Source organism: Hipposideros armiger, unplaced genomic scaffold, assembly GCF_001890085.2.
Source record: "Hipposideros armiger isolate ML-2016 unplaced genomic scaffold, ASM189008v1 scaffold_202, whole genome shotgun sequence".
Classification (NCBI taxonomy): Eukaryota; Metazoa; Chordata; class Mammalia; order Chiroptera; family Hipposideridae; genus Hipposideros; species Hipposideros armiger.
In genome coordinates this window covers 1,620,782-1,626,688 of record NW_017731552.1, presented here as the reverse complement: position 1 = coordinate 1,626,688, position 5,907 = coordinate 1,620,782, and the positions used below count along the sequence as shown (strand labels likewise).

Genomic DNA, 5,907 nt, shown 5'->3' with positions numbered 1-5,907 from the left:
GCCGAGTGGCTCAGTTGGTTAAGAGCTCGCTCAAGAGTTTGAGCTCTGAGCAACAGCGGTTCGAGTCCAGCCCGAGCTGAGCAGCCGCTGAGTTGCCACCAGGTGGCAGGATGGCTCAGCTAAAAAAAAAAACAAAACAAACAAACAAACAAACAAAAAACATGGAGTTACCATCTGGCCCAGCAATTCTACTCCTACATATCTACCCAAGAGAAATGAAAACCTACATCCACACAAAAATTGTACATGAACATTTATATTATGCATTATTCATAATGGTCAAAAAGTGCAAACAAGCTAAATGTCCATTGACAGATGAATGGATAAATAGAATGTGCTCCATCCATACAATGGAATATTATTCAGCCTTAGAAAGGGAATTCTGAACACTACAGCATGGCTGGACCTTGAGGACATTATGACCAGACACACAAAGTCACACAGTATGTGATTCCATTAATATGAAATGTCCAGAACAGGTAAATCCACAGAGACAGAATGTGGGTTAATGGTCAACAGGCGACTGGGAAATGGGGAGTGACTATTAATGGGTACAGGGTGTCCTTTTGGGGTGATGAAAAAGTTCTCGAATTAGATAGTGGTGATGGCTGCACAACTGTAAATATACTCATAACCAATGAATTATACACTTTAAAAGGGTGAATTGTATAGCATGTGAATTATACTTAAAGCTACTATTGTAATAAAAATTAATACCAAACCAGAAAACAAATTCACAAAAGCTCCCTAAAGTTCTAATCAAACTGCGATGCTGTTTTGAAGATTCAACTAAACATATACAGCTCATGGCTTCCTGTGTTGTCAGTAACCAGAGGCATCCACTCTGTCTGCTCCCAGTTCTCTGCCCGGGGCCATCCTGACCGCAACCAACCCCTCGGCTGCCCTACTCGGCTCTCACGGAAAGGGTCAGTCAACAACCAGGTCACAACCCACCGCGCTGCTGGCCTGCCACAGACTGATCTCAAGGCTGAGCACCAGGCACTCCTGAAAGCCCAAAGACCTGCCTCCAAGTGGATGTGACATACTGACCCAGATTTAAAATCCTGTGACAGGATCAGGGCCACAAATCAGTCAGCTTAGACAGAGCAAGGGAGAAGAGGCCAGAACCACAAAGACGGCGATGACAGAGTCAGGGCCTTCCCAAGCCCAGTCCTGACCTGGGAGAGCCTCACAAGTAGTTTCAGTGAGAAGGAAAGAACAAAAGAAGGGCGCCATTCAGGCAAACACACGCATCAGCATCTTTGGAAAGCCCAAGCCACTGAATCGATCAAGTAAATTTAATCCTGATTAAACACAGTTCAAAGGGAACCAGCACAGACTTGCTTCAAATAATACAGGGTAAGCGGAAGTAGATTCTGATCAGTGAAGATGTATACTCGGTCTTACAATTAAGTTCACAAACTTGTTGCAACAATGTTGCTAAACTTTTTTAATAGCAGAGGGATTCTTCATTATGAATTTGTACCAACTGGACAAACAGTTAACCAAGTTTACTATTTGGAAGTGCTGAAAAGGCTGCATGAAAAAGTTAGACAAAAAAGACCTGAACTTTTCACCAACAATTCATGGCTCTTGCATCACAATAACGCACCAGCTCACACGGCGCTGTCTGTGAGGGAGTTTTTAGCCAGTAAACAAATAACTGTATTGGAACACCCTCCCTACTCACACGATCTGGCCCCCAATGACTTCTTTCTTTACCTGAAGATAAAGAAAATATTGAAAGGAAGACATTTTGATGACATTCAGGACATTGAGGGTAATATGATGACACCTCTGATGGCCATTCCAGAAAAAGTTCCAAATTTGCTTTGAAGGGTGGACTAGGTGCTGGCATCAGTGCATAGCTTCCCAAGGGGAGTACTTCAAAGGTGACTGTAGTGATATTCAGCAATGAGGTATGTTAGTATTTTTTCTAGGATGAGTTCGCAAACTTAATTGTAAGGCCTAGAGCAACCACTAAGAACATACTTCCAAAAATAGAGTAAAAAAATCATTAAAGGAATTGAAATGTCACAGTAGAAAATATTCACTTGATGCAAAAGAAAGCAATAGAGGAGGAAAAGAGGGGGAAAAAGACAGGAGACAAAAAGCAAAAAGGAAGTGATACACATAAATCCAACTATAGGTCAATAATGACATTAAATGTGAATGGATTAAATAATCCAATGAAACAACAGAGATTGCCAAACTGGAGGGGAAAAAAACAAGATCCAACTACATGCCATCTATAGGAGACATTTTTTTCCCCCTTTTCTTAAAAATCAAGTTTATTGAGATAGAATTTACAAACAATGAAAATTCACCATTTTACTAAGTTTAGAGCAGGGTTCTCAACTAGGGCCATTTTGCTCCCTGCAAGATATCTGACAATGTATAGAGACATTTTTAGTTGTCAGGTCTGGTATCCAGTGCTGCTAAACAGTCTACAATGCACAGGACAGCCGGCTCCTCCCTGAAAAAACAGAATTATCCAGTTCAAAATGTCAAAAGTGTCGAGGTTGAAAAACATGGTTGAGACAACTGTATATAGTAAGTAGTATAACCTCTAATACAAGCAAGATAGAGAATACTTCCACCACCTCAAATAGTTCTCTTACCTCCCTGTGTAGTAAGTCTTTTTTGCATCATATGAACTCATGGATTTAAATATATTGGATGCTTCGATCCATCACAGTTTTTATCCTTATTGATGTTCAAACTGTCCTACACTTGGCCATAGAAAAATACCAAGTTGGCTCCTGTGTCCTTTGATAAGATATCCCATGTTTGATATTAATCTCCTGCTGTAGATCTAGAATCATCTATCCAAGTATTCCTAGTTTCTTTTAATGGGGAATTAGTATTTAGATACCACGATCTGGTTATCGGGTCATTTGAGTTATTTGAAGCTCTAGTGGATTCCAAAGGAAGTAATCATGTGAACACTATTTCCAGAATTCTTACATGTTAGTATTAAATTGTCTGTGCTCTTTACACTTGGAGGTCTATTTGGCTGCATATCAAATTCTTGGTTCATGTTTTACTTCCTTGATTCTTTTAAATGTTAATTCATTTCATTCTGACACTAAACATGCTTCCAAAAAGTCTAGTGATAAGCCATTTTCCTTCCTTTATAAGTGATTAGGTATTTTTTCACTTGGATGCCCAAATGATTTTTTTTCTTTACAATCCATCAGTTTTACTAGACTATGTCTCATTGTTGGCCATTCTGGGTCAATTTCCCCAAGCACGCTTTGGGAAAGTTTTCTTTCCATCCCATGGGTTTCGTTTTCTTCTTCCTTGAGAACTTTGTTCATATAAATTTTGGTTCTTCTTTTCATATATTTTGTACTATTTTTCTCAATCTCTTGTACCTTTCCTTTGATTTCTTTTATTTTAAAAGCTTCACTCTTTCTACTACATATAAAAATTAATTGTTTTACCTTGTCTTTTTATTGAGTCATTATCTGTTGTGCTTATTTATTTATGTTCTTTTTAGCTTCATCTTTATTTCAAAAGTAGCTTTTTCTCTTATTTCCAATTATTTCCTGAGGTTGGTCACTTCTTTTTTCAAATTCTTTTCTTCACCTCATTCCTGAGATTTTTCTAATCTGAATTTGTACGTTCATAACTTTTCATATCATTTCCTTAAATTCTTTTAGCTAATTTTTATTTTTCATCTATTTTGTGGGCATGTCTTTCCAGGGTCCTTTCACTGTCTGAGAGAATGTATTTCTGCTTCTTTCTGTTGTTGTTATTAGTATCTTTCGCTAGTCGTAACTTTATATGGATTCAAACCCATTTTTAAAGTAAAATGAGGGCCGGCCGAGTGGGACGTTGGTTGAGTTGGCGTGGAACGCCAGTTCTAAGCAGCAAGGCCCCGGTTCGAATACCATATGAGGGCCAGTAACACTGCGCCCTCTACAGCTAAGATGGTAAACAACAGCTCAACCTGGAGCTGGGCTGCCATCAGTCGCCAGCGATGGCGTAGGCTGCAGTGGAGCTGCAGTGGTCTGCCATAAGCTACTGTGAGTGTCTGGCAGCCACCTTGAGAGGCCGACAGCTGGCGTGAGCTGCCGTGAGCCACCATCCAATGGCCAGCGACAGATCTGCCTCAGCCGAGAAGAGCGCAATGATCATAATACCAACATGGGCCACTGAAGCGATGNGACAATGCACCAGCTCACACAGCACTGTCTGTGAGGGAGTTTTTAGCCAGTAAACAAATAACTGTATTGGAACACCCTCCCTACTCACCTGATCTTCTCACCTGGCCCTCAATGACTTCTTTCTTTACCTGAATATAAAGGAAATATTGAAAGGAAGACATTTTGATGACGTTCAGGACATCAAGGGCAATACGATGACAGCTGTGATGGCCATTCCAGAAAAAGAGTTCCAAAATTGCTTTGAAGGGTGGACTAGGCACTGGGGTCGGTGCACAGCTTTCGGGGAGTACTTCGAAGGTGACATAGTGACATTCAGCAATGAGATATGTAGCACTTCTTTGGGATGAGTTCATGAACTTGTCACAACTCATATATACATATATACACACACTGATGTATGCACGTGGCTATTTACTCACACCTCTATTTCTCAGCTCTGGCTGACCACAGGGCCTAGAAGCAAAGACACCCATTGGTAATGAGCACACTGAGCTCATTGGTTTCTAAATGGCATTGTCCACAAAAGAAGCAGGGCTCCTTGTAGAAGTGGTCAATCCCAGAGCTGGAGCAGGGAGAGTACAGGATGGGCCTTGAACATCTCACCATGTCCAAGAATAAGGAAGAACCCAGGAAATCGGGGGGATATGTCAAAAGGACACAGTAGCCAGCCTGGTGGGACCCACCCCGGCTCTGGATAAATCTGGGATCACTGGACCAACATAATGAGAGTGATGAGTTATAACCTATTGAGTCAGGTAAGAACCCAGGAGTCCACGGTGATGTAAACAAACAAATGGGGAAGAAGAGACAGGTGCTCCTTACAGTAGAAAGCCAGCCAATGACTACAGAAGAACTAATGGAATTAGACAACCACCATTTGGCGAGAATCAGCACTGGCTGCTAAACCAAGCATAGTGTTGGAAGAGTAACAGCGTGTTGACATAGTCTCAGAGTACCTCTCCACAAAAAATGTATTAAACACAGATGGTAAAATAGTAACTTTATGGTCGAAGAGACTCCGCAGACACCACCTTAACCAAGTGATTGAGGTTGATATGACCAGAAATGGGACAAACTGACACCAGGGACTTCCAGATACAAAGCACAGAGAGGGGCACACGATCACTTCTGGGATATTCCTGCCAAAAGTGTGTAACCTGAACCTGACCATGAGGATGCATCAGACAAACCCACATCGAGGGACATCCTACAGAATAACCAGCCTGTCCTCTGCAAAACATCAGTCATGAACTCCAAAGACAGACTCAGGAAGTCTTCCAGATTAAAAGAAAGAAAAGTGACATGACAGCCAAAAGCAATGTGTGATCCTGGGCTCTCTTTGGAGAATTTGGAGAATTAACTTCCTGATTTTGGTAATTTTATAAGAAAATCCCTCGTTTGGAAGAAATAAACACGGACGTATTTAGAGGCAAGGGGCATCTATCGGCAACAGTTCAGGAAAAAATGCAGACAGAGAGAGAATGAGGGAGATGAAGGAAATAAAGGCAGACGCAGGAAAATGCCAACACTTAGGGAATGGGGTGAAAGGTACCTGGGAATTCTTTATGTTATTCTTGCCAACTTTTCTGTAAATCTAAAATTATGTTTCCAAAAATTTTCTTTAAAAAAAAGAAAGCACTTGGGCCGGCCGAGTGGCGCGATGGTTAAGAACTCGCTTGGGATGCCAGAGGGCCCCAGTTCGGATCCCACATGAGGGCCAGTGACACTGCCCTCT

General features: G+C 41.4%; 1 protein-coding gene across 4 annotated transcripts in view; it reads right to left on the bottom strand.

The window, feature by feature from the left end:
• Window positions 1–5,907, bottom strand: part of KDM4B (lysine demethylase 4B) — a 156,180-nt gene that overhangs the window by 132,663 nt on the left and 17,610 nt on the right. The gene's annotated exons all lie outside the window — the stretch shown is intronic.